This window comes from Calidris pugnax, unplaced genomic scaffold, assembly GCF_001431845.1.
Source record: "Calidris pugnax isolate Ruff unplaced genomic scaffold, ASM143184v1 scaffold38, whole genome shotgun sequence".
NCBI classification, from domain to species: Eukaryota; Metazoa; Chordata; class Aves; order Charadriiformes; family Scolopacidae; genus Calidris; species Calidris pugnax.
In genome coordinates this window covers 10,494,301-10,513,373 of record NW_015090995.1, presented here as the reverse complement: position 1 = coordinate 10,513,373, position 19,073 = coordinate 10,494,301, and positions in this window count along the sequence as shown.

Here is a 19,073-nt window from a genome sequence, read left to right as displayed (position 1 = left end):
AACTGCAACTTACCCAATGTACAGTGCTACTTATAGATATTAATTTTTTATGGTTATGCCATGTGTGTAATCTTTGCGCATTATAGCTAAAAATCTAGATTAATTTCCCCCTCCAAAGGGCTGTTTTAGCCTAGTGTAAAGCTTAAAATTAAAAGTTTGGAGTCTCTGTAATCAGCCCATTTGAAGTTTCATATCTGAAAATCCAGCAAAGTGAACCAAGCTTTAAACACTGATACATTTTGAATTTTAATAGACTTTATTACAAGCCTTCAAATTAAAAGCTGTCAGGAGAGATAAAAGGTTGGGGATTTGGATTCAAAGGGACTTTGATTAGACATAAAGGTCAGCGGTGGTGGCAAAAAGTCGATGCATCTAAATTAAGCATAAACCTCTGGAAGAGGATATGCTAATCTTTCATGTAAAGTACTTGTCAGGCTGATCTTGGCTCATATTCACAACAGTTAAACTATTTTCTGTGATGAAATTTTAACAAATGGTAATCCATGTGTAATTTGCCTGTCAAGTGCGTGCCATTTGTTTTTACAAATGTTAGATTTTAACTGCTAAGGAATCGTATTATACTACATAATGTGCTCCTGATTAAAGATTTTGGTTTAAAATCTTTAGTGCAGTTTTTAACTGCAACTTTATTTTCCCTGGAAATGTAAAATGTAGATGGAAGGGAAGGAAAAAAAGAAAGAAAATCGAAACTCTAAATGTCATTGCTTTTTGTAAAACTAAGTATAAATGTATAAATTATGCTTTAATTGAGCAGCTACTTCAGATGCTTAAAGTTATAGTAACTGTTAATATTTCTGAATGTGAAATTAAGATTCTGCACTGTTAGTGAACAAACTCATTAAAGACATAAAAGGATGACAGGATGAAAAAGGATTTACATTTGTAGAATCTTCTGTAAAGTTATGAGAAGTGACAGGCTCCATTTTTTGATGCTGAAATCAAGGTTGCATGTCTAAACCACAGTGACACTGTGGCTGGATTTTGCATAGCTGAGAACTAATAGGAAATTAATAGAGTGTAATACAGGCCTATTGAATTCAGTCTAACTTTGTGGCTTTGATGTGTAAGAACACAAGGCATAATTTCAGTCTTTGTTTAGTGTCCTGGACAGATAGCTTCACTAACATCTACGTATGGTCAGGATTAAAAATGTGATGGATAGCACCACAGCACCTTCTTGACAGCTTTTCTGTTCAAATACAAATTTCTGTCACAGCACCAGAATGTTTGAAGGAGCATTCAGAGATGAAATATTGTAGTTGCAACAAGCTCAGTGTGAAGCTATTACGTTTTGAAAGGAAAAATAATTACAAACTGTACATCTCCTAGGCACATATCTGTATTAATAATGCATAGTAATAAATACACTTGAGTATACTAATGAAATGTTATTGAACATTAAAGTTTTGGGGACCATAAGGTTATGAATCTGTCAAGAAAAATGGCAATCCATCTGCCTAGTTTTTGATTTTTCTATCTGTTTTAGGCAAATAAGTATTTTGGAAAGTTATGGTAGACCATGATTTATTCTAGCTTTCATAATGTCTCTTTGGGTTATTTCCTCAAAGTTGAAATTTCTTTTAAATATCCATCCATTTCCATACCAAAAAATATTTCCTTTCACTTAAGATTGTCACTATTGCCTACAAAAATTTGTGGTAAAAGGAATGCTTTTATTGCAGTGCTCTATAGATGGAATATTGTCCTTAGTATAGCAGCAAAGTAGGTTAGAACGTCACTGTTTGACAGATGTGACACACAAAGTCCCTACCTCCATATTAATCGTTAATAAAATAAAAAAGAAGCTGATTAATTCAAAGGAATGTATTTAAAGACCTAATACCTGTAGTGATTTTCTTGTCTGTGCTTAACCGTTAATTGAAGGAGAGACTTAAACTTTATCCTGTTGCAGCTGATTCCTGCACAAGCACAGGGAGTCCATCTGACACTGCGAGATGGCATAAAACACTACAATACGAGTCATTGATTTAGCACAATAAGAAAGAAAAATTGACTCCATGAAGTGATAATAAATTTTCTGAATGCTGAATCTCTGTCATGAAATTTCATCTCGTGCTCACATGTTGTACATGAGATGTGGTCATTTGTCAGCTACCAAAGAACCCACAGTTCTCTGCTGGTGCTGTTGTGATATGTGATAACCTTAGTTATCACAACAGAGGTAAACACAAATGAGGTTGCCTTCAATGTTGAGTAGTCTGAATTCACACTTTTGTCAAATTTAAGCTTCAGAGAACTCAAAAGTGGGACGGAAACATCTTCAATGCCTTCAACCTTAGTATGATATGTACTTTTTTGAGACAAGGCTGATGAAAATATTGTTCCATTTCACCCAAGTACTTTTGCAAATCATTCTAAAGATAAAAGCATAGACCCTAAATACTCAATAAATGGGCAATTAACCTGTCTCTTCAGCAAAGTCTTGGTCTTATTGGGATTTATGTGTTTCTAAATATTGATGTTAAGTGGGCCTCAACTGTGCTCAGAATGATGCTGCGTGTTTCTCCGTCTCCTAAATGAATTCAGAATAGAGAGACCACCTCATTTCACACAACATTGACTGCATCTTTGCTGCAATAATGTACTAGTTTTATTTATTCTTGGGTTATCTGTCAACCTTGTAACATTTATATCAACATTTAGGATCCTCCCTATAAAAGTCAGTGATTGATAAAGCTACTCAAGAAAGCTGCAAAACTGAAGTACTAAAGGAGTTTATTGCAGTCCAAAACACTGATATTTATATATATAAAATGGGATGTGGGGGGATAACAGAGCAACAGATGGATATGACAAAATTTTTTTTATTTTAATCAAGTCAGGGTAGAATAGCCAGAATTAATGTTTCTTAACAGTCCTATTGCTGAGTAGACTCTGAAAGTAGGAGAAGCTTTTGAATGGTTTGCTGTCTAGAGATTGATAGGAGATTCTACTAGTTTAATTTCAAATATTTTGGTTTGACTATGCAGATTTCTAGAGGAACTGGACACATGGTTCCTTGGCCATGGCGCAATCTGCCTGGTAGGTCTTCTGCAGAACTAGCCCCATGGCAATGCTACAGAAGTAATCAACCCAGTGCAAATTTAAGCTTCCAGGGCAACTTGCCCAGAGAACTTTCTGGAAGCTGCCTTAGTTGAGGAAGTATTCAGTTGTTTATTAAGTTCAATTTTGGACTAAAATATCAAATAACACAATTTCCTGCATTTCAATTCTATTATTTCAATTGGCTCTTCTAGCTCCTGTCTATCCTTGTAGCTGAATGTAGCTGGTCATCTTTCCCCATTTTTAGAGGAAATCAGAAATCGTGTCTTATATCACCAGAAACTTGGGTTGTTTTTTTTTCTCTGAAGTAGAGAGGAGAAACGCACTGTGATCTGGAGTTGTATAATAGATAATATCTTGACATTAGTCTCTTAAAGTGAAAGGGCTTTCAGGCTTGAATACTTTCCTTAATTCTGTATTTTATGGAGAATGTGATTCCTCAAATAGGTATGAACTTGGACATTAAGGTTTTATAAGTAAAATGAAAGACCTTAAGCTTCATTTAGCAGAAAGAGGACTGCAAGGGGTGTATTACCTGGCTTGTGGTGGTGCACATATGTTGTCCTGGTCTGAGCATCCATTGTGGGCCAAGGTAACAGGATGCCTGAAACAGAGATTGGAAGAATATGTTATTTTCAAATATATATTTTTTAGGCTTATTTAGAAAAAAAAAAAAAGGATAATTTTGGCTTTCATTTGGAAGTCTGCTATATTTAATCAAAGCCTGATGATGTATAGAGTGCATTCTATTAAAGTTTAAACAACAGCCTGAGTAACACTTCAGTCTGTAAGATGCTGTAGTTTGGGAAGGAGCACATTCCTTTGCTTCCCCAGGACACCTAAACAGATGAACTTTAGCTTGATGAAGGCCTGTTGGACTCCTAGAGCATCCCAATGCTATCAGATTTAGTCTTCTGGACCACCAGCAGAAAATCATGCTGGGCTGTCACAGCGTCTTCATCTGATACATGCTGATGGTCACATTTGATATCTGGCAACAGTGAAGGCGTACATCAATATTAGTTACTCTCCCTCTCTTGTTATTTCACAACTAATCTGGATGTAAATGGGCTATTCATGTTTGATACCACAGCATTTTCTATTCTGCTTTCACAAATATGATTTTCCTCATGTTATTTCATTTCATCTCATCTCATCCCATCCTCTCTGAAGTTAGAAAGAAACTACTTTGCAAAAAGAACTCAGAGCTAATGTTACAAATGTAACATTTCTGAATAAAATATATATATATTTTAAAGGTTTTGCTTTGTAGACTTCGATAGTAGCAGAGCACGTGACCTTTGGTACCTTCTTTTCAACTATAGAAATTAGGTGGGATTGTGTATTTGGGCTCCCATTGTCTTTTCACAATGTTTTTGTGACTGAAAGTAATCTCTAGAATGAGAGCAAACTTCTGTAAGTAAAAAATAAAACAAAATCAGCTTCAAACCCCCAGAAGCTCTTTTCTCAGTATGGTAGATGACCGAGTGTACTAACATGCAGCTGGTGGTTGAGAGTATAGTCTGCCAATGTGAGAGTCTGCTCATGTTTTAAAGCAACACAATTTCTGATCATAGCTGTGTTACTAAGGGATCTCTTATATTTCTCCTCTATCTTATTCTCTGTCAGATTTAAAAGAGCAACAGGAAAAAAAACAGGCATTGTATTGCCTGTTCATGGTGGAGAGTTATGAATGAATTACAAAAGCAAGCAAAACTTTAAGTAGTCCATGCAATATGTAGCTTATTTCCTCTCTTGAGTTTTTCTGTAAGTAAACTTTTTAGTAGACACTGGTGTTTCCTAGATTTCAGCCCTTCTGTTTTAACTAGAAGACTTGGTGATTTCACACCAGGTTAAAGGAAACTGATCCAACAGCACATTAGTGCCTAAAATTGCTACCTGCTTCCTAGCTAGCACCTTGGTGCTTCTGGTGCTTTCCTCTTTTGTACTGATAGTGTGGCTGATACAAAGGAAAAATAGTCCTGAAAGAGCATAATGTTTCATTTCATAAACCGACTGACTCAAACATGAATTCGCAAGGAAGAGCAGAATTGCCCCTTTCAGTGTCAGTTCAGTGTTAAACTGGCTTAGATGCAGCCTGAAACCATATCTGCAGAAATACTAGGGATCTCAAATCCCGCAGTGGATTTAAATTAAAAAAAAAAAAAAAAAAATTAGCTTTTAAACTTCATTAACTGTATAAATAAATAAACTGAGAAAATAAGCAAAATTGTCAAGCCCATTTGTATAAGCACATAAGTAAAATACAGGAGCCCCAGAAGTGGAGGAGGAGAGCAGTGGTGATTTCATATGCTGAAGAGTGCAAACCAAGGTTGGCCCATGGCTGCCCTCTGGTTCTATCTAAAATTATATAAACTGGGACGTTACTATCAGAATAACATGATGAAAAAATAACATTAAAATCATGTACTGTGTAAAAGAGGTTTAATTCTCCATCTCACAATTTTAAGATACCATATTAATAATTTAGTTGAGTCTTAGTAGTCTTTTCAGTTGTAGCCCACTAATGACAAGCTTGCTTTCTAATGTTTAACGCCTGCTGCGCAAGTGGTACTTTTAACAAAATACATTTGCTGCAGGCTTTTTGACATGGCTTCACACTGAGATAAACACAATTAACACGAGCTATTTAAAATTCTTTTCTCTTGTGCTTGTTTATTAATGGTCTTTTACAGACTATTTTTGTTATTAATTTTGAAAATGTGTAACAAATTTGATGGCATAGTAAGGGTATGCAATTTAAGTGTTTTACTCTTGAGAAATTCCAGGGTCATCTTCTACTTGTAACAGCATATTCATATATATAGGCTCAAGGATAAGCATATTGGTCCTTCTTTCAATATGTTGTACAGTAGAAGCTATTGTAGCAGCAAATGGAGGATGAGCCAAAGGAGTGGAGGCAGGCTAGCTTACATAGTATAAAAAATTCATTAGAAAGTATTTCCAGTGAATCCTATTTTGTGTAAAAAGTCTTATCTTTTCTATATGTCACATCAAAATGGCTTTCAGTAAAAATAGTCTTGCAAAGAATGGCTACTGGGGGGGCTGTACTGAATATCCATAACATGTAGTACATTCAAATATGCTGAGACCTTTTAGAATAAATATATTATTTTTAGGTTAAACTAGTTCAAAATATCATTGCTAATCTTCTTTATATCCTTCCAGACAGTATGTGTAAGGCAATTTTTGAATTAAAAAAAAAAAGAAGAAAGGAAGAAATGTTGTCCTCATTGAGGCCTAGCTTCCATTAAAATCAGCGGAAAGACCTTTTGACTTTGTTGGGAACTGGACCTTCTCAGCATGCTTTTGAAATAGTAAAGGGAAAAATATATGCCTCAAAAAGGTTGAGCCCTCAAGAGCAAAGATGTTGCAAGTTATGTTTTGTGCTCTCCTTTTCAGGCTGCTACCTCTGCTAACTGGTTGAAACATCTCTACTTTTCTCACTTTTTATAGGGGTTAGTCTGAAAGTACATCCCTCATGGCAGAATCAGAGGAAGACTGCTCCTTGCATCTTCCTCTTTCTGTGCATCTGGGAAAGTGACAATTGCAATTTCTTTTTAATGGATGGATTTTAAAGAGGCAATGGACTGATTTGATAATGGGAAGATCTTCACCTTAATAAATTAGCAAAAACTGAAGCTGTCCAGTTTAGTAATTCAAGTACAGTAAATATATAATATTTGCTTATTATGGCCTTTCTCCCCGGTGAATCCTGCAGCTATTTGTGAGCAATGCTGATAAAGACCTATATACGGATACAAGTAAAATGCTAAGTCTGATAAATGGCACAATTGTTCAGTTGACTCTGTAGGGACTGTGCATTACACTTAGGAGGGTATGTCTGACTATATTAGGCCGGTTTCCCTCATCTTTGCTGCTGAGTGACACTGAGCCTCTGTAAAGCTTATTCCATTCTCGGGAAGAAAAAAAGAAAAGGTGCTTGTTTTGCAGATTGTGCAGCATGACAGCAAGGCTGACAGGACCTCGGAGGCCTGGAAGCTGGAAGGCTTTAGGGGAAAGCCCTGCATACAGTAGGAACTGTTGGGATGGTTGAACTATAAAGGGTACATCCACAGCGCTTCAGTGCAGAGACCAGATCCATAGCCATCACAGCTTTCTGGTTGCTTCACTGCCAGTGGCAGCATCCCAAATCATGCTCTCCAAAAAGGCTTTCAGGAAAACATGGGTTTCCTCATAAATCAGATCAAGCTATACTTAATGCCTGCAAGTGTTGGATAGTTGGCTTAGCTTTGCTTTGGAAGTTATCTCTTGTGCTCTTTGCCATAACTGAACTTTCTGGCATTGCTTTTGGACTATCCCAGTAGGATCTGCCGTTCAGGCAATGGGGGTGAGAACAGCATGGTCTGGGGAGTATTTCAATGGTAGAAGCCCCTGACAATTGCTGGAGTGGAAAAAATGCGCAAAGGAAAGCACATATCACCTTCCTTCTGTGCATGGACACGGTAAGAGGGAAATAGATTTGTTTTCAAACACTTTATTTCATTTTTCACACAGCAATTTTTCACAACTGGGGCTCCATGAGCTCCATGCACTGTCTTAATTTGGGTCATAACTGCAGAATCCTTATGGCTATGAAAATATATGCATCTAAGGCTAATCCCTTAGTTTGAATGCTAAAATTTTTTGGGGGCATCCCTACTTCTATCTATGCTTTCATCTAGCTTTTGGAAAGTGAAAAAGACGTAGCTGAGACATCTCAGCTACTGGATTTTGTCATTACTTGATTAACTTTAATGGCTTGCTTTTGGAGGATCTATGATAAAGTATAGTACCTGGGGATATTTATCCTTGTAACTTTAAATATGTACTATTCTTGTGCTGTTGATAATATGTTGTTGTGATGACGCTAGTAGAAACGTAGCCTTTGTCCAGACATTAAGCCTTGCATTGTTTAAAGAACATTCAGATTTCCCCAGAAAGTTCCTTTTAAAAAGGACCTTTTGGTTAAAAAGAAAAAAACCTCAAAAATTTAAAGAAAGGAAAGTTTTGGAGTGTTATATCAACAATCAGAACTGATTTCCTTAAGAGAACTAGATTTGCTGTCGTTAGGCTACTAAAATCCTACTTTCAGTAGCTCACATGGCTGGGATGTCTGTTACATTTAAATATTTATAGCTTTGAAGGTTCACCAAGTCTGTAATAAGCACAGGGGAAAATAAATACATTATGCAAAGGGTGATTAGTTTTATCACATAGTCTTCTACAGGGCAGCTGTTTATTTTCAGTGTTCATTTTCTTGGATCAGTCAGGTAGACAGCTGTTCTTTTAGGGCATCTTTGTTAATTTAAGTAACTTCTTTGAATTGCAAATCTACCACCAAATTCACTTCTAAAAATTCAGCCTCCAGCTCATAATTATATCATCAAAAAAATCTTTAGATCACTAATTCAAAAATATCTACTTGACAGAGATATTTCAAACAAATGCAAAGCATACACACTGTAAATCACCCAATACATCAATGTCTATATGAAACTGAATATAAAATGTCCAGGTCTGCCTAGTTTCTCAAATAAAAAATACAATGTACATTCCCACAAGGCCACAGCCAGCTTGAAATACTGTCTTGTATATGTGACTTCATAAACACCTGTTAATACCAATAGGCCATTGCAAAGATAGAAACATGATAAATGTGTGGCCTGTAATTTATCTTAAATTGTTTTGGATTTTTGCCCAAGTCCAGAGAACTTGGAGAGTTATAGGACAGAGGAAGGAGATGAGTACTGCAGACTGGGCTGGCACTTATCATGCTATACAGGAAGGGGTTTTTCATGTTTTGGAAATTGTCAGGAACAATTGCTGCATAGAAGTGTTGTCTCCAGTGTGGTCACCCATATAGTGCTTGGTCCTGTAATATCCTTATTGAAGTCTTTACATAACTGGTTAGATACGTGTTTTGTAGTCAGGCCATCAGACTTGTCCTATAAATATTTTTGCCCCTTTCAATTCATGTGCAAACACAGATCTCGGCTACCATAGTTATATGAGGGCATTACTGGGATTTTGCATTTAAATTAATTCTTTGTATTGTACAATGCTCAGCTACAGACAGCGTAGCTCCGGTATCATTATCACTCTGGTAGATAGATCTTACTCGGTGAATGGAGACACTGATACTGAAATTGTCCTCAGATATTTATTGACTGACATATTTTGACCATCGTGGACCAAACTGTTGTGTACTAACCTACAAATGCAAAATATTTTTATTTCGATTTGAGCCAGAATTTGTTCTATTACGAATTTATTACTGAGATAGTTTGTTCTGAAATGACCCCAGCTGGAGTGTCCATTCCCATCTGAGTCCATTTTGGAAGGCCTAGGTTGGGATGAGGAAAAAGCTATTTTCACCTTCTGTTTTGCACAGCTCCTGAAAAGGCTAACCAGAATTATAGACCCTATGCTTCATTACATACAATGCCTGTCCTTTCTCCAGATCAGCAAGATTATCATGATGCAGCAACTATGCAGGCACTTTCTAAAATTCATTAGAGGTCAAGGGTAGCCTGACATGATTAACAGACCAGGAATGCTGTGTATCTGTATTGGCTGGTTTTTTTTACCAGTCAGACCTTGGACTATCAGGCAACTTGGTGGAGACAATTTTTTGTCAAGGTAAAACCAGGAGACAGCATAAGATTTTGTGTACTTTCTCCTCTCCTGTACCCACATCTCTGCATTGATTTTCAGTATCTCAAGCATGAACCGCAGAATGTTCACAGACCTCAGTCATTGGAAGCTTGAACACATTTTCTTTGTTTTCATCTGTTGAGTCAGGAAGATGAACGTTCTTCTAGTTCTTATGGAAAGCACTGCTTTCACATTCCAGTACTGTGGTTTAGAAGGGTAAGAACTTCAGTTTGGATAGATTTCTTGGTGTAATTACTGCCATAGTAGGTATAACACTAAGAACATAAGCAGGAGAGAAGAAGCCAGACATGGGCAGTGGTGTTGCGTTCTCTCTGTTAATGTCCAAAATGCCCCCCAGCAGCAGGTTGTCAGAGCAGGGAATGTTTTTGTTTGTTCACTTTACAAGGTGGGGTTTTTTCTCATTCAGAGTTGTTACTGGTGTATAAAGATTTTAGCTCTATTGAAATTTTGGAAGTTGGCAAGAAAATAAGTTAGGTCTGAAAAAGCCAAATAGAAGATTTGATGGTAGAAATAGAAAAGTAATAAGCTTTTAATATGTGGGGCCAATGGGGTTTCATTTCTTAGGTAATTAATAAACAAAGGTTTGACAAAGTACAAAAAAAATTCACTTGGATACTTACTATTAATAAGATATATTGCAATACTAGTCGTTTTAATGTTGAAATACTTGACATATCAGAGCAAAGTTAAGTGACGATATTATTACGGTGTAAGTACAAATGGCGTTACACTAAATCAGTAGAATGTGGTACCCACAGTTAATTGTTGGATCACAAGTACTATATCTAGTTAATTAGTATGCTAATTAGCTAGTTTAAAGATAGAAGGGGTATTAAAAGAGTGCAGTAAAGAACTTGTACTTTTCTCTTTTGCTTTGCAAACACAGCTCCCTGCAATAACTTAATGAGGAAATGTCAAAGAACAAAGCTAACAACAAATGAATTAGAAGCTTAACTAAGTAATTACATGGTATTGCTGAGACCTTTTGGGTAGGGACTAGTATAAGTGTGTGTTTAGATTGTCATAAAACCAAATATTAGAGAGAACAGGATAACTAACTAATACAATTCATTTATTTGTTGAAAATTTATTTTTCATAAGCAGCCTAAGAAGAAATTGAATTAAAGGGGTATTATTGAAAGCAATTTATTTATTGCTAGCAATAAGATTGAAAATATTTCTAAGGTAGAAGCACTTTGAAGGGATGACAGCACAAATAGAAAAAGAGTAGCTCTTTTCCTGCAGTAATGAGAGCCATGAAGCAAGCTTTCAGTCAGCAGTTAACATGTTAGTAGAAAAGGGATTGGTGTTCAAAAACCAAAACCTGTGTGTGTTCAGGAATAAGCATCCTGAATCCAGAGACTGCTCCAAGGGCTACAGAGGCTGGTTTTGATCTAGGTTGGAAAATCAATAGAAAATCTTAATAGTGTGGCACTGAGAGAGAAAAGATCCTTAAGCACAATGACAATGTGCCTTAAACTGAGTCTGAAGACCTATTATGGGTGAAAATAGGGCATAGAAGGTTTCAGAACAAATTAAGGAAGGTCTTTCAAGACAGAGGAGGTGAAAGAAGAGAGTATAGCAAATGAAGATGTTTTGGGCTAGAAAAGTGCCTTCAGAGCTTTGACTGCTTTATTAGTGTTAAATTTCTTTCTAAACACCTTTCCTTAGCTGGAGGAAGCCAGTATTTGGAGTTTTCATTTCTGTCAGGAAGCCATGCATATTTAGGCTTGTCAAAATTATGACACACTCCACGCTAGAGAATGCAATTTGAACTACTATATACAGTCTCAGCTGACATCCATGACTGATAAAGACAAAAAGACTATCTCCTAATCACTTTAGTCTGTTACTAATGGCATTGTTATTAACACAAAAGCACTGTTATAGTTAATTTCAAAAGATACAAACACACAAAAGGAAGCATGCCACAAATCTTCTGTTTTGTTTTGTATTTCTTCAAACAATTCAACAAAACAAGAATCTAGCAGCTGATAAATGGAAGCTAGAAGTTTGCTTATAGAAACAGTAAATATCACTCTGAGAATAAATAATATCAAGTATTCTATTGTAGAATTTGTTATACAAGATTACTTTTTTAATATTAAAGTAATGCACCTGGGACCTTTGCTTCAAAATTATTTTATCTTGATATTGATAACCTAAGCTGCATTTTGCATTAACAGTGAGCACCTAAATAATCTGGATGTCACACCTCTCCCCCAACAGGGAAACAAAGTCTTCTTGCTCTCAGCAATTTCATTGAAAAAATGACAAGTCTCTACAAGGTGGTATTTTTTCAAAAGAGTTTGAATGATTGTGGATTCCACTGATATTCTGTCTAAAAGCTGGTGCAATTCTGTCCTCTGAATATTTGGGGATATAGAAGCAGGGAAAAACTCTAACTGTGCTAAAGCCAACATTTAAACTTCTTTTAGTTTCAAGTGGATTGGGACTTCACTCTCACAGCTAAGCACACTCTAACATAGTACACAGTTTAAACCAGTTTTCTAATTGGTCTTTTAGTTTATTCATTCCAGTCAGAAAATGTCTAAGATGCAATATATTTTTTTTTTAGTCCCTTTGGCTAAGAAAACAAGGTTTATGCATTACATCTATCTTTTTTTCCTATTGAAACACATTTCACAGAGAGCTAGAGGTCTCAAAGACACTGAGTTCCTGCAAATTGACAGTCCTCAAAGTAGTTCTCAACAGTCAGGGGTCCAGTGGCTGAGCCCCTATCAGCAGCTTTTGTGTATGCTCCCATCAAGACTGTGGATGTGAGTATGCTCTTTATTATACACTATTGCACATGGGAGGGAAACTTGATCAGTGTTTGCACTTGGAAAATTTTAACTTCAGTCTTGAATTTCTCAGATGCCAAAGCATCTATGCAGAAGAAAAAATTAGTCTCTGGACCAGACTTGATCAGTTCTGCTGTTCACTCAATGAGATGTTTCACATGCCAGTTACTATGGTCTCGTGCTTGGGTCAATCTCATTACTTTTTTTCTAAAGAAATTTTTGAAGACACCTTTGGATGAGAACTTGTGTAAATTGTGTTTATATGTATATTATGCCATGAGTTACAGCTGCCTTTGTTCCTCTTTAGATGACTAATTGTTGCACTGACAGAAAGGAAATAAAAGGAATTCACAAAAGTGGAAAAGACTGAAGCTTAGGAGAGAATAGCTTTAATGAAATACACCCACTTAAAAGGCAGCATTACATAGACCATAAAATAGTCTAGGTTACAAGTCTCATTAGCTTTGAATAAACTCGGATCTTTGCTACAGAACTGAGTTAGTATGGCCCAAATGTGGCTTTAGATAGAAAAGAGCCTGGGGGAGAAGATTTCTTTACTGAAGAAACATATTCTACATGGGGTTTTATCTCTCTCCTCCTGGATTTTATTTTTTTTTCTAAGTTGTACTTTTCTGTATCATTCAATGTTATCAACATGAAGTGGGTACAGTTTTAGGCTCTGGCTTATATTATTATGAAAAATGAAAAGCTAGTTAAACTTTGTGGCATTTTTATGTCACCCACAGGGTGTCTCTGGTTTGGGGTTTGTATCTAAATCACCAGATTTTAAAATATGGCTTCTGTATGATTTCAGATATACCTGTGAATGACTGACATGTCTGAAGTGAAAGATCTCTTGTCCCCAGTGGTGGTTAAAGTCAGAGCTGTCTTTTTTGAATTATTTTATTTCACGAGCTTTTAATCATACCCCAAGGACATGTCAAGCTTTCACATACTCTTTCTTTCAAGTATATTCTTACACAAACACATGCTGTGGAGGAGATGCTGTCATTTCATCTCCTCTTCCATTCCAAGCACATTTTCAGCATGGTAGGGTAAACTTATAAGAAATTTAATATCTAGTAAATTGCAGTTTGGTGAGGTGTGGCCCTCTTTCAAATGCTGAAGTATTTGGTGGTTGAAAAACAACAGCTAAAGAAGTAAAGAATGTGCTGGCAGTAAATCAAGTAATGCAGTTATTCTTTAAATACATACTAAGCTTCTTAGTCAGATGGAGTTTGTTCCCCTCTCTTAAAGTTATCTGTATGACATTTTTGTGAATGTGAATTAATTTGAAGACCATTGTAAGATTTGTTTTACTGTATACTTCACCACTTTATTGAGTTTTTATGCCTGGAGCATCAATTAGTATATTTATAGTCAAGCTATTAAACAGTTTTGATTTTTTTTTTTTCAATTATTGTTCTCATGGATCCCAACCAGAGTGTTCTTGTGTCTCACATACAGCATGAAATCTGAATGTCCCACGGGTTCACGTATTTTCAGAGGGGGCCTAACAGCTACTCTGTCCTGCTTTTACTGCTCAGGATCAGACATTGTCCATTTTTGTCTCTGACAGGTGTTGGTACAAAACTATAATGGTGACTATTGTGGTTGTTGTTATTTTTGTATTTGTTATTTTTATGGCTCTATAGGCAAATAAATACATTTTGGAAATTAGGCAGGGACTTAGTATCCTGGTCTTATTTAGAACACCAGGCTTTAAAATTGCCTCCTGTGAAATTTTAGTAATGTCTTTGAATGGCTGTGTATGGAATTGGCTGACTTAAATGTCTCTTTGTGCTAAAAGGAGCAGTGCTGCCTGGAGAGCTTGCAGTTTACACGTCATTTTGAAATGTACACAGTGAAGCCCAGTAGTTGTATTTAAAATTATTTATTGATGGAGAAGTAAGTAAAGGAGTGATATCTGGACCAAGAACTGTTTTCAGGAAGAAATAGCCTGTTTTCCCCTCAAGCTTATTTCTGAATTTCAGGAGAAATAATAGTTTTATAAACCTCTAAAAATTTCTAAGTCTGAATTACCAGTGCCAAGCATCAGTTGCTTCCTGTCTGCGGTACATTGGAAATCCACAAGTACGTCATTATCTGTATGTTAGGACTTTCGCTTTGAAGCTGACAGTGTAGGCTGCCTCTGCTTTGGTTCCTGCTCTATATAAGTTAAAATTAATTCCCAGTACTCATGACAGCCTTCATCTAGTACCTATATAATCTGCCTTTGCACTCAATAAAGAGAGAACATCTGTCTCTTCTCCGTTAGCTAGGAAGCTGAGGAACAGTGGACACATACCTGGGTGATGGAAAAGATCTTGATAAAACAGAAACTAGAAATACTAGGATGCATGATGCAGACACTTATATGAATGGCTATGCTCAGGTTTGCTTGAATGCAAAGGTTATTGAGCACACTTTATCAGCCATGCTTGGTCTGCATTGGCTCTTGCACAGCCTCTTGTGTGTCTGTGCTGTGGTCTCTTGGCTTCTGATTTCTGGGAGGACATAATGGGGCAGATGGGTACAATGTGGAGAGATCTAATTTTGTCCTTGCAGGTTTTGTTGGCACGGTCCCTATTCCATGCACAGAAACTGCCTCTGGTTTCCACCCTAAGCAGCTTCCAAGCATACACATTCTTGTGCCTTTAGCTAATCAATTCTTGAAAGGAAACTATAGACTAGATAATGTGACTATGGACCAAAGCTGTGCTGTTGCTTGCAGTTAAATGCATTAGGTCATGAGTAAAATTCAGAAACAAAAAGTGTTTTTTAGGGAAAGATTTTAAGGTTTCTCCAACCCTGGCCAGGCTACAGACTTGAACTTAGCTCTTCTATTTCTATTTTATCCTCATTTTGACCAGGAATTCCTTTTTCATTCTGAGAAATGCTTAGAAGCATAGAATGGTTTGGGTTGGAAGGGACCTTAAAGATCATCTAGTTCCAACGCCCCCTGCCATGGACAGGGACAAAATATTTTTATAATGGAATAAATCTTCTGATGGAATGTTCAGAGAAACATTTCAGCAAATTCATCCTCCAGAAGAGAAAGTTTAATAAAAAATACTGCCTTCCATTCTAGTCATAAACATCAGTTTAGTCTTTAAAACTCCCATAGCAGCCCTCAATTAACAAACAATAAAAAATAATCTCACTACCCATCCAAACTATCATTATGAAAGGAGATTTTGTAAATATATGGTCTTACAGCAGTTCCAAATGCCACCTTCTACATGGGCTTTAGATATATTTGGTGCATTAAACAACAGCAATATATGTAATTGAACACACTTGTTAATAACTAGTTGCCGACTACAAAATGTCTATTGAATTCCAGTGGCCTAGTGTGACTGAGGTCATGGTACATAAATTTGATTGTAATCCCAAATTAAATTTACATATACTTGCTGCATAATAACATCAAAGTAAGAAAATGAAACACAGCCTCCTCCCCAATATAGCTTTGAGAACCTAGAAAATTTCAGCTCTGTTGGTCAGATTAGTTACTTACAATGGAACAGCAGTAACTTCTATATTAATGTCACTTATTATCTATAAGAATCTGTGCCTACGGTCTTTTAAAATACAAAGAGAAATTCTCAGAAAAATCCTGTTTTGTGATGTATCTGGGATATTTTGTGCTGTGTGTCTGAATAAAAATTATTAATGCATGAATATCTTATTTTCAGAAATAAGCAAGTTACTCATATGCTGAGTTGTTTTATTTTGTTGGTTATTTGGTTGCCGCTTGCCCAATACTACAACGTATAACCTCTGACTCTAAAAAAATTGCTTTTATGGTTTTCTTTAGTGGAGGTACTTATGTTTAGAGCCTTTGCCAATCTCAAGAGAAATCAAATTTCTTTCACTATCTTTTGTCTTGAAGCTTGAATTGTTTAGCATTTTGCCTTAGTTGCATTTGAGTCATACTGCTATATAATGGTTGTACTCTGTGAAGCATTCATGGGGCAAAGAGCATATTGTAGCCATGTAAGAAGACACTACTATGAATGCTATACAGCAATCAGAAGATTTTTACATTTTACATAAGAAAGAGTTTTTTGGACTTAAGGCTTAATCAAATAAATTCTGACTTATTAGTAGTAATCAGTGGGCTGCTTCTGTAGATGAAAACTATTCTCATCAGCACTTCTTTGCAGCTCTGCATACCTCACTGAAACCTTGTGGTAATAATTTTATTTTTAACACGATTTAACTAACAGATTGTATGCCTGTTGAAATCAAATATCAAGAAATTTGGTAAAAGCTGCCTAAACAGGATACATGAACTCACACTGTCTGCTAGTAAAATTAAATTATTAATGGTTTAATTTCTTGTTTTTTCCACAGGATTTGAGGTTCCAATTAAAACTGTGTTTGGGCCATTGCTTTGCCTGCCAGTACTTAATCTTTTCCGAAAGCCTCATCACTTATCTAAAACAAAAGAAGAACGAGGTAAGGAGAGAAAGTAATGAAATGCAGCATAGCACATCTGTCAAAGGAACAGAAACTAGCTTTAAAAAAAATATCCAGGATCAATGACATTAAAAAATTATTTCTTGAGCATTAAATGTGTTCATGTTAGGCATCTTAATTCTAAGGGATCTGTAGCTACCATTATGTTCTTGCATACACTGAGGGTTTGGTTGTCTGTGTTTAAGAGATTTACTCTTGATGTAGCCACAGGATACAAATGACTGATAGGAATAGGAGCTCTGGAATTGCTAAATGCACATCTCTGTACTATGGAGTCCTTTGAAAGATTGTTTGACATCTTGATGCCGAACTTATGAATGCAATTAACATTTCTGAAGTTATTTAAAATGCAGTTTTGGGTCAGTCAAGATTTATGTTCCCCAAATATGCATAATGCAATATTGGCTATTGTATTAAAACGCTTACCCATTTCAGCACTTAGAGCTATGCTATCCTTTGTTGTTGATAGTAGATCTGTCTAAAATACCTGGAACTGACTTTTGATATGTCACTTAGGATTGCAATAATATACAACAAGGCAGGCATAACTAGAGGTGACAGAGAAGAGTAGTGCAGTGATTTAGCCTTGATGGGATAAAGATGTAAGGGTGACATGTTTTGAAAAATATGACCCCTTTTTTGAGTCTGAAAAGTATAGCCTGCAGTGGCCTCCTTGGTAGTCACTGCTGACATTTGCCAAGAGAGAACATTGGGACCTCAGTTCTTACTTTTCCTGTTTGCTCATTCTTTCTGCATTCTCAGATTTCTGCTTGTGGTCAGGTTCGAACTAATACTAGCTGGTGCAGACCAGGCTTGATGGCTCCTGAATATCCTTTCACTTCAACCCCTGTATATGAAAACCAGTAGGCTAGAAAGCTTGTTGGTTTCTCCCCTTTTCGATCCATATCATGTATTTGGTTTGGGACTGTTAAGCACGCATCTTATTTAGGCTCTCTATCTAGAATATTATTTATAATTCTGCTTTAGTAGCTATATATAAGGGTATCTTTAAGTAGCTGGGAAAAAATGTTGTCTATGGCATCATATGACTTTGGATAGCCATAGGCCATGCAGAAAATAGCTGATGGTAATTGTCAGCACTAAGTAAAACCGGGTATAATAGGTGTGTTTTTAAAGCACGTGTATTGCTGAAGGAGAGTTGTACCTCCGGACCCACAGTTGATAATATACACCACAGACTGTTACAAGCATTCCTAAAATATTTTCTATAATTGCTATCAGAAACTACTCTTAAATATGTAGATTGTGGGATATATTATATAAATCCTTGAGGCTTGTCAAATAACTTCATGGTTTCTGAATCTGTTTTTACTGTAACTGTGTCTTACAGCACAGTTGTCCTCTATAATGCCTGTCTAGGGCATAATTTCTGCTAAAAGCTGGGAACATTTGCAGGAAACCATTTTGATTGACATTTGATCTTACAGAATTTGACTGAATAATCCGTTTGTTGAGAAACCATAGTACAGATCTCATTGTATTGGTCTAGGAGACTGGAAAAGATGATGAAACAAAAAAAACCATTTGTATAATTTAATAGAAATTGCTTCCTAGCATTGCTTATGGAAGCAAGATGAAGTGCTTATGTAGAATTAGTTACCAACAGAGTCCATCTTCAAAGAAATGTAATTAAACTTTAAATTAACTGCTCTTAAGGGGATTTGAAAAAAGCATACTTGATTTGTCTGTCGATCTTCAACTTTCTTTCAGTGCCTTATAATTGCATTTCAAAGCTATTCTTTCAATAGATAGCCATCTCAAATTTAATGCCTTAAAGATTCTCTGATATTTACTTGTTTAAAAAAATTAACTTTTCCACCTTCAAAACCTTCCTGTTTCTTCAAAAGCCTGTTAGTGAGGTATGTTAACAACTTAAAACAGATAATAGTAGAAATTATTATCTTCTTATAAGCATAATTTCCTTATCACAATGATTGTGGATGACATTAAAATAATAAAAATCTTACATTGAATTGGTGC